We start from the raw sequence: 9,395 nt of genomic DNA, 5'->3' as shown, positions 1-9,395 counted from the left end.
AAGGACTTCCCTTTAGAGCTGAGACCATCCAGCTGGTTTCACTGGTGGGGTGTTTGGTGTGCCTGCTCTGGCCGGGCTCATCCCCCATGCCGCACGGCCGTTCTGGAAGCAGGAGGCCGTGGGTGCCCGGGAGGCTGTTTTAGCTGAATTCCAAACAATAAAAACTTATCATTAAAAAGAAATGTATCTTGGCTTCATGTGGCCTGGCAGCATGGGGAGGAGTGATTCAGTGGCTTGTCAGCCCTGGGTGTTAGGCATGCCGAGCTGCACAACTGGACACTCTCCAAGTCCAGCAACTCATTTTCTGCAGATGGAGTCAGGCCCGTGCAGCGAGCTGACGTTTAATTTGCAATCCAACATACCTTGACATAACCCGCAGCTGAATGGTGGAGGCTGGTGCGGGATGGGATGCGTGGGAGCCAGCCAGTGGGGTTGTGCAAGGGGGCTGGCCCCTCGCAGCCCCCGCCGTGCGTGCGGTGCCCCCGCTGCACCCTGACCCGGGTGCAGGGTCCGGCTTGGTGGGTCCTGGTGCTGGTCCCAGTTGCCAGGCTGGTGTGCAGCTCCCCGGGCTGTGGCAGTGAGCGGGACTGGGGGTCCTGTGTCACCGAGGGGGCCATGCTGCTGGGGCTCTGCACGATGGATGCTCAGGGTGAGCCCTGCCTGTGCTCGCTGCCGAGGCAGGCCAGGGGCCAGAGGGGACACTGGCCTGGCTCAGCACTGACTCACACAGAGCCGTGTCACCCGTCATGGGGTCTGGCTGTAGTTGTGGTGCTGGGGACCCGGGAAGACGCATCCCAGGCCAGCCAAGCCACATAGCTCCAGCCCTGCCACACCTGGTGGCCCCACAGCCCCAGATCCAGTCACGTGGGCTGTGCGATGGGGTGCTCAGGGCGCAGCCATGCACCTGAGGAGGTGGGCGCACACGGTGGTCAGGCAGGGCTGGGCACAGGCCCCCCTGGAGGCTGGCAGTGGGTGGGGAGGGGGTTTCTGCCAGCAGCCCATCCCAGATCGATAGGCAGAGGGAAGGGATGATTCATGTGGCCCGAGGGCAAAAACGGGCACGAGGTTTGATGTGAGGTCTGATGTGAGGATGCTGGCAGGCTGCTACGGCTGTGGGTCCTGCTGGGAGCTGCGGCTCCTGGCAGCATTTTCCCTGCCTGAGCCGGCTCTGCCCACGCTGCCTGGGGGTCCCAGCTTGGCCTGGGGGCAGAAAATGACTGAAGAAACATGGGATCAGACCTGTGCACTAAAATGAATCTTTATAAAAAAATTTCTCTTTTGTGGTCCAAGACGGTGAGCAGAGTTGCAGTGGTGGTGGCAGGCAGGGGCTGGGCTCAGGTCCCTCCAGAGTGGGACACCACCAGACAAGGCTTGGTGGCACCTTTCCCCCCTCATTGTGCTCAGCCAGCGCTTGGTTGGCATCCCCAGGATATCACGGGGTCAGACCTGGTGAGAGGACTGATGTCCCATGGGTCCAATCCAGCAAGGGGCTGTGCAGGGCAGAACCACTCCATTATTTACTGTTTGAGCCGTGGAGCGGGGATGGGGATCGGGGAAAGGCTGATGGGGGGACCAACCCTTCCCCAAGGAACAGCATGCGCTTTTCTTGGCATGGTGCCACTGGAGGCAGAGAGCCGTCTCTGCGCACACAGTGTCAGACATCATCATCATATTAATAATGAAAGGGCAGCTCCTTCAAAGCTCTTCGCCCCTGCGCCGGCGAGAGCGCAGAATGCAGAGGAGGTGCGTGAGCCTCATCCCAAGCAGCCACGGGGAGAGCGCTGTGATGCCCGGATGGTCCTCTGCCAGGCTGCCCACCCTGGGGTGACAAAACCTGCCATCTCCCCCCTGGGTGCTCTCCCTGCTGTGAGTCTGGCTGCCGGGGGGGCCCTGCATGGGACAGGAGCATCACTGGGTGCCTCCAGCCCCTGTGCAGGCTCCCCATCACCCTGGTCCGGTGGGGAAAGGCTATTTCGGCTGCCAGGGAAAGAGTCTCTCTTGCAAGGGCAGAGCACTCTGTCCCTCATTTAGTGACACTGCTCGCTGTGCCAGGGCCCCTTTTTTCCCCGGGAGGAATCGATAGCTCAGACAATGAGACAAACTACCTGCAAAGAGGTCTTGGGCTGCAGCCAAAAGTGGGTTGGTGGCAGCAGCTCCCGGGGAGTCTCTTCTGCTCATCCCTGTGCAAAATCTTTGGGTTTCCAAAAAAACCGTTTTTAATGTCCTCCTTTCGTCCAGAGCATCTCCAAGCCTGGTCACCCTTTGAGAGGGTCTCAGCAGGACCAGACGAGGAGCTGAGCACCTCTCCACCTCTCTTCTCTCTGCCAAACTCCCTTCTCCACCCTTCACCCCACTCGGGTGGCTGGAGCCAGGAGCGTTTTGCTGTGGATGCCTGAACCTGGGGAAGAAGGAGTCAAACCCGCTGTGCTGGATGGAGCTGGAGCACCCCATGCCCACCCTGCGCCCATCCGTGCCCATGGGCTCTCCCTGGCACCACGCGTGTTTTGGAGGGTCCCACCCCATGGTGGTGCCCTAGTGAGTGGGGAGCCCCACTGTGTCCCCCCGCCCCCCCTGCCCAGCCCTTTCTCAGGCTTTCCCCCCCCCCCCCTTCCAAACACAACAAAACCCCCAAATCCTCCACTACTGCGAAACCTCTTTTTGTTCCTCTTTTCTCTTTGCTTTCTGCCGCGGCAGACTATTGATTGGATCTGATGCGCTGTAATCCGCTGTTTCTGTGAAAAGTTGGCATCCTGGAGTCCCTGGAGGGGCAGGATCCTGCCCCTGTGTGGGTCTTGCTCCTCTGCTGGGCTTGGAGATGAGCGGGAAGGTTGTGTCCCCCCCATCCCATCCCTGCAAAGCCGGGGGCTAAACACTTGGTGAGGGGGGACAGAGTGAGCAGCTGCCAGGTGGGAGACGACTCTGGTATGGAGCAGAGCCAGGTCTGATCCTGCTGGGATGGATATCCAGAGTGCCAGGCATCCAAGGGAGCCCTCCTGCCCCTCCAGTGGTGCAGAGGATGGTGGTACAGGGGGCATTGGAGCTGATGAGAGGGGCTGGCAGAGGGGGTCTGTGGGGGGCTCTACAGAGAGGAGGGCTGCGGAGAGTCAGGGCTGACCTGGGCCTGAAAGGGGCTCCTTGTGGGGTGCACAGCTGCCTCTGTGGGGCAGAGCCCTGGCCAGAGACCCCCACCGAGCCCTGCTCTATGCTTGCAGCCCCCTGCTGTGCCCCACAGCCCCCCTTCGCTGCACTGCCACTCCGTCTATACTTAATGATGGCAAATGGGCTGGAGCTCTGGAAAGGGAGGGGGGGGGGGCGGGAAATAGCCAAAAAACCTCCGGAAAACACAGGCAAGGTTTTAATTTAAAACCTTTTCCCACATGAAAAGTAGCAGCCCAGGCCATCTGGAGGAGCATATGCAGGTGAGCGGGAGGCAGCGGTGCCTCCCCCAGCTCCCTCGCTACCAGCAGCCCCCCCACAAAAGGCTTTTGGCTGGTAAAAGCTAACTGGGGGGGGGGGGGGGGGGGGGAACCCCGATCCCAGCCGGCAGTCTGGGGGAGCCCCAGCTTTCCCTGCTGAGCTACCAAGACCTCTTCGTTTAATTGTTATGTTTGCCAGAAAAATGATTACAAATCCCAACACAAACAGCAATAGCAGCCGAGTTTATTGCGAGAGATTAATTCATCGGTTTAATTGAAACTGCAGGAGCAGGACGGGAAAACATCGGTCCGGGGCTGGAGGAGGAGGGTCAGCCCTGCTCAGCCGTACCCACATCCACCCCTAACCCCCAGCAATCAATGAAGCCCAAATTAGCAGATTTACTCCTCAGAGGACTCCTCGGTTGGCTGAGCATCACATCCAGCATCCTAAAGCCCCAAGTCTCCTAGCAACCCCCCAGTGCTGCCTCTGCCCACCCGTTAACCCCTTCCCTGGAGCCCCCCCCGTGCCACACGCAGCACCCTGCGCTTCGAAGGCAGCGCTGCCACGCTGGGCGTGAGCAGTGGTTTTGTGCAGCGAATGCATCTGCAGTGGTACCTGAAGGATGCTTGTGATGCTCGGCTGGGTGGCTGAGCTGAGCCAGGCTGGTTAGGCAAGACTCGAGAGTTTTTTATTCCAGGTGGTACAGAGAAATCCTCAGGTTTATGTGTTGATGGCAGACATGTGGTTTCTAAACGTCATGGTAGTTTGGAAGGTTTCATCCTCCTGACTTGTGGAGATGCTGGGAAAAGGTCAGGGAAACCCCAAACGGTGGCCAGCCGTTGGTGTCAGGAGAGGCAGAGCACAAGCCAGCCTCTTCCTCCAATTTCAATACTAAATCAATTATAGCGGTTTTTGGGAAGCAGATGAAGATGCTGAAGTTGCTCTTCTAACTTCCCTGCAATGGAAAATGTCCTTGAAAGTGTAAAATCCCAGCAGGACACGGTGTGGTACCCGGGCCTGGGCTGGAGGGAGTGGAGCTCTTCTGTGATGCTTGTTATTTTGGTTTGGATGTATGATACTTCCCTGTTTTCTCTTTTAAAGATCAGAAGGCTGGAAACAAAGGCTGGCAAAAACAGTGGTTTTGTTTGTTGAAAAATCACAGTTGACATGAACAAAAAACCCCCAGTCTTTTCCCTTTTTTTTTTTTTAAATTGTCTTAATATTTATAGGCTGGGAAGTATATCCAAAGATCATGTGCCACTGAAAAGGATATATCATTTCTCTTACTTCAATGTGCTTTGTTGGGCTTTATTATAAATATAGTCATAAAATTAAAACCCTGAAATTTTAAAAGGGGGGGGGGGGAGGGGGGCAATATCTGGAGGTTTTTTTGCTGCTTCTATTTTCTTGTTGCCAAATAAAATACAATTAAGGCAACATTTTATATGCCAGCCAGCATAGCTAACATTGGTTTTCTGACAGCACTTCTTTCTGTCAGCCAATGAAAATAAATGATGCAGGATTACCAGCGAGCATCCAGGCTCCGTGGCTGGAGGGGGATTCGGAGCAGCAGGCATTTGAGTATGAAACAGAGGGATTTCAGTCTTGCTGTAAGTGGAAATCTCCGGGGATGCTACCCACAGAGCTCTCTGCCGCCGCCTGGAGCGATGCTTTGCCTTTGCTGCTCTCCCAGTCCTTGGCACAGCCCCTATCTGAGGGTGGCAAATTAACTTAGGACACCCCCCCCCCAGTACTTCTGGGGGTGGCTGGGCAGACCAGTGTGGGTCCAGTCCCCTGTGGGGCTCACTCCCGTGCCGGGGGCTGCTGGCGGCTCAGCTGCTGACTGCACCAAAATCCCCGTGGTAATTGGATGAGGGCAGTGGTTTCCATGAGGATATTAAATCAGAGCCCCAGCCCCGATCCGGGGTGACACGCTTGGGAATATAGCGACATGGTAGATCACATTGGGTGGGTGTGCGTGGGTATTTCTCCTGCTTTAAAGTCAAAGGTATCACAACAACGTCTTATTTGTCACAGAGTATATTGGACCATCTCTTATTGATGGGAGGGAGAGGAGGGCGGGGGGAGGCTGTTGCTGTGGAGAGCCAGCACCCGGCAGGGGGGCTGAATGCTCACAACTCATCACAGGGATGGGCTCTCGGTGGGGCTTTGGAAAAGCGGGCTCAGAAAGCGCTAGTGAGAGGCTCTCAGGGTGACTTAAACAGTTAAGTGCTTTCTGAGCCCGCTTTTCCAAAGCCCCCTAAGAAACCATCACTGTGATGAGTTGTGAGTGGTCAGCACCTCTCAGGGGAGAGCCCAGGGAGTGACTGCAACCACCAAGCCACGGTGGCAGTGACAATGCAGGTGCCCAAGTGTTACAAAGGTCCTGGGGGCTTTGTGGGCAGGAGTTCAATGCCACCATGCTGAGCTCGCTCCTGTCTCCCTGTGGGACCACTACAGGGGGTCACTTAGCAAATGAGGGAGCTCCAGCACCCTCCCAGTTATTGGTTTAGCCAGGTCTCTGGTTGCAGCGACCATCTGGTGGCATCTGCTGCTGCTCAGCTGTCACCCACTCTCTTGGTGAAGGGGATGCTCAGGTGACCTTGTGGATGGGGTACCCAGGGGACATGTCCAGGGACCCAGCACAGGGTTAGGGGCAGCATGCTAGGCACATCCCATGGCTCCTGCCACAGTGGGGACAGATGGACAGATGCACCGGCAAAAGCACCTTCTCCCCACCCACAGCAGGGAGGCAGGGGAGGACAGACAGACAGACAGATGTGCCTCCTTAGCCACGGAGGTGGCCTCAGGTGATGCTAACAAGCCCATTAAAGGGGTTTATCAAGGGAGGCTGTGGGCTGGCAGGAAGGCTGTTGGCTTTGTCTGAGATGCTGCTTTTGGGCTGGGAGAGCCTAAGCTCCTGCTTGTTAGTTAGAAAGGCTTCAAGGAGGTTTGTACTGGTTGGCCTCACTTGTGGGCAGCCATAGTATGATGAGCAATTAGGGACTCTGCAGCTTTTTAGTGGGTATCATTAAGCTACTTGATGAGCTCAGGTGGGGAAAGGGCTTTTTTGGCTGTGCTTGGAACTGGCTGGTCCTACGCTGACCTGGCTCTTCCTCCTATTGTGGCACTTGATGTCCTCAGCCCTGATGGGATGGGTGAGGTATGTGTCCTGGTGACAGTGATAGCCTGGCTGTCACCCTGTCCTTGGGCTGGGTCTCATCTGGTGTACTTCAGCTCATCTTTGAGATGATGAGCTGGTGGTGGTCATGCATGAGCAAAGCTGGGATGTCCCTATTTTCACTGTCTGCCAGGTACTGAGAAAATCTGGGGATGGTTAGTTCTGAAAAGGTGATTTCCAGGCTATTTGTTGGTCAGGGAAGAGGATGGTGATGGCTGTCCTGGCAATTGCTTTGGGAGTATCTTGGCCTCAGAGAGCTTGTTTCCCAGTTATGGGATTTTTCTGCTTGTCCAGGTGCTGATGGTGAAGCCTTCTTGCTCAGTGGATGTTTTCACAAGGGGGAATGTCCCTGTTCCCATCCTCATCTTGCCCCTGACTAAGGCCCTCATGGGCTAGGGCAAGGCAGGGAGCAAAATTGGCTGGATTTTCTCTGCCCTCCCTCATCTCCTGTCTGCCTTGGCAAAACTTCACTCAGCTGAGCAGCATCCTGCCCCGTCGTGGTCTGGCTGGCATAGCTAGTGCTGTATTTACAGCAGTGTTAATTAAATACTTTCTGCAATCAGTGCCACGCGTGACCCAATTCCCTGAGCCGGGGTTGGGCTGTAATGTGCCATCACTGAGCGAGAACATGACTGCTGCTGTCCTGGGGAATTTCTAATAGAGATTTACTCATCCCAGGCCTCCCATTTCTCTGTTTCATGACATTTTGCAAAGTTCAGGTTTACAAAATAAGCCAGCACACAGAAGAGATGCTCCAGGCATTATTTACACCACACGTGCCGTTTCCCACTCGACGGGGTCTTCACCCTGTGGTGAGCAGAACTGAAGTGGGAGCTGCCAACTCCTGGGCTGCTCCCCTTCACCCAAGGGGCTGCTCCCTCAGGTGAGGAGCACCCCATCACCCTCAGTGCTGGAGATTCTCACACGCCTCTGCGTGCCGGGAGAGCGTCAGAGCGCTGTGGCTGTGCTGATTGAAATGCTCCTGGCATCGTGCGGCTGAACCTGCCTCTAATCCCTGCTCCAGCCCTGGGGTGAGGGATGGGGTGGGAGCAGGGACAGCCACTGCCTCAGAGGGGCCAGGCAGGGCAGGATGGTAGGGCTGCTGCGGTTTCAAGGGGGTAATTTGGGATGCTCAGCTGCTCTGCTTTTAAAAATAAGCCTGGGCTAAAAGCTGGTGGGGAACGTGGGTGCAGAGGCAGCAGGCTGCTAGTAGAATCCTGTTGGCATGCAACAGCCTCCCAGGGTCTTGGCTACAGGCAGAAAAGCCCCTTTTGGCAAATCACTGGTGGCAGGAGCTGCAAGCTCTGGGAGGGCAAGGCAGCATGTGTGCCAAAACCCAGGGAGCAGGACGGAGAGGTCTGTCCTGGTGGGATGCAGCTGGCTCCGGAGACTTGCCCCTCCTGGCGTGGAGATGCACTGGCACAAAGTGGTACCTGGTGCCTTTCTGACCTGCTCCCGCTTAACCCATGCCCAGCTCCTGTGGGCTTTGGCAGTAGGACAGGGGCAAACTGCCAAGCTGGGTGACCAGACCTCCTTCTCCTCTTCCTCAGGATGGAGCTGGCCGAGGGAAGGCTTGTCTTACCCAGCACTACAGCAGGGGCAGCTCACCCCTTCTAGGGAAGGTTTCACTAGAAACCAAGCGTGTGCCCATCTCACTGTACCAGCCCAGCGTGCAGCTGGAGTCAGGGGTAAAGCACTGGGTACCACTCCAGCCCCACAGGATGGGGCCACCCTCAACCTCATGAGCAGTGGAGGCAGGTAAGCAGGTGGTGACACCCAGTCCCATGCCTAGGCACCCTGTTGAAAGCTGGCGGTGTTGCTGGCTTTGAGCCATGCTGTGGGAGACAGGCGGTGGGCTCTGGCACACCTCGCTCCCCCCCAGTGCCTGCCTTGTCAGCTCTGATCAGGAGGAGGATCAGTCGGCCCTGGCTTTCTCTCTAGATTTAATTAACGGGCCTTTCATCTCTACCCTGAAGGAATCTGCTATCTTCTGTCTTCTTAATTAACGTTCATTAAGCGAATCAGAAGAACCTTTTCTCCTCACCACCTCCATGGCTCTTAACCCTTGCAGGTTATGCCAGGGCAGGAGAAGGCTCCTAAGCTGTGACAGCAGGTGGGGGTGTCATCACAGCCTTGGTCACCACATCTCTACATGCTTGGACCACAGTCCTGGGGCAGTGGGAGAAGTCTCTCCAGGCGCAGAGGGCTTCAGCTGAGGTTGGGCCCCATTATACCAGTGGGGCTGGGGGAAAATCCCAGCTCTGATCCTCTTATGGACACCCTTCTTCAAGCTCGTCCATGCCCCTGGGAGACAGGGGTTTCCTGTAACCAGCTTTAGTTCTTCATCCTGTTCAGGAGTGAAGCGCATCCATGGTAAGGTAACGTGTCTGTGCACAAAGGGTTCACTGCGAGAAGCCACTGTGCAAACCTGGTAGGCATCACAGCGCAGGAAAGATGCGGTGGGCTTTTCCCTTGCCCTTGCTGGACACTCACAGGGGACAGGGTTGGACCAAAGCCACTGGCTGACCTTACACCTCCTCAGGCCACATCAGGGTGGCTGCCAGTCACAGGACTGGAGGGGTCTGTGCAGGGATGGGCTCTCCCACCTCCCCACTTTGCCCTCAGAGATGACACAAGGAAGCACGACTGGAAGGAATTGCTGAGCTGGGTTTTTCTAGCTGGCCTTCAGCAGCCAGTCCCAGAGCAGTGCCAGACCATGAGCTGGGGCTGGATCCTGCCCAAGGCACCCAGCCCATGCACAGTAAGTGTAGGGCATCTCCTTGGGCAGTCAAGGGTT

This window comes from Falco naumanni, chromosome 9, assembly GCF_017639655.2.
Source record: "Falco naumanni isolate bFalNau1 chromosome 9, bFalNau1.pat, whole genome shotgun sequence".
Lineage (NCBI taxonomy): Eukaryota > Metazoa > Chordata > Aves > Falconiformes > Falconidae > Falco > Falco naumanni.
This window is presented reverse-complemented; position numbering follows the sequence as displayed.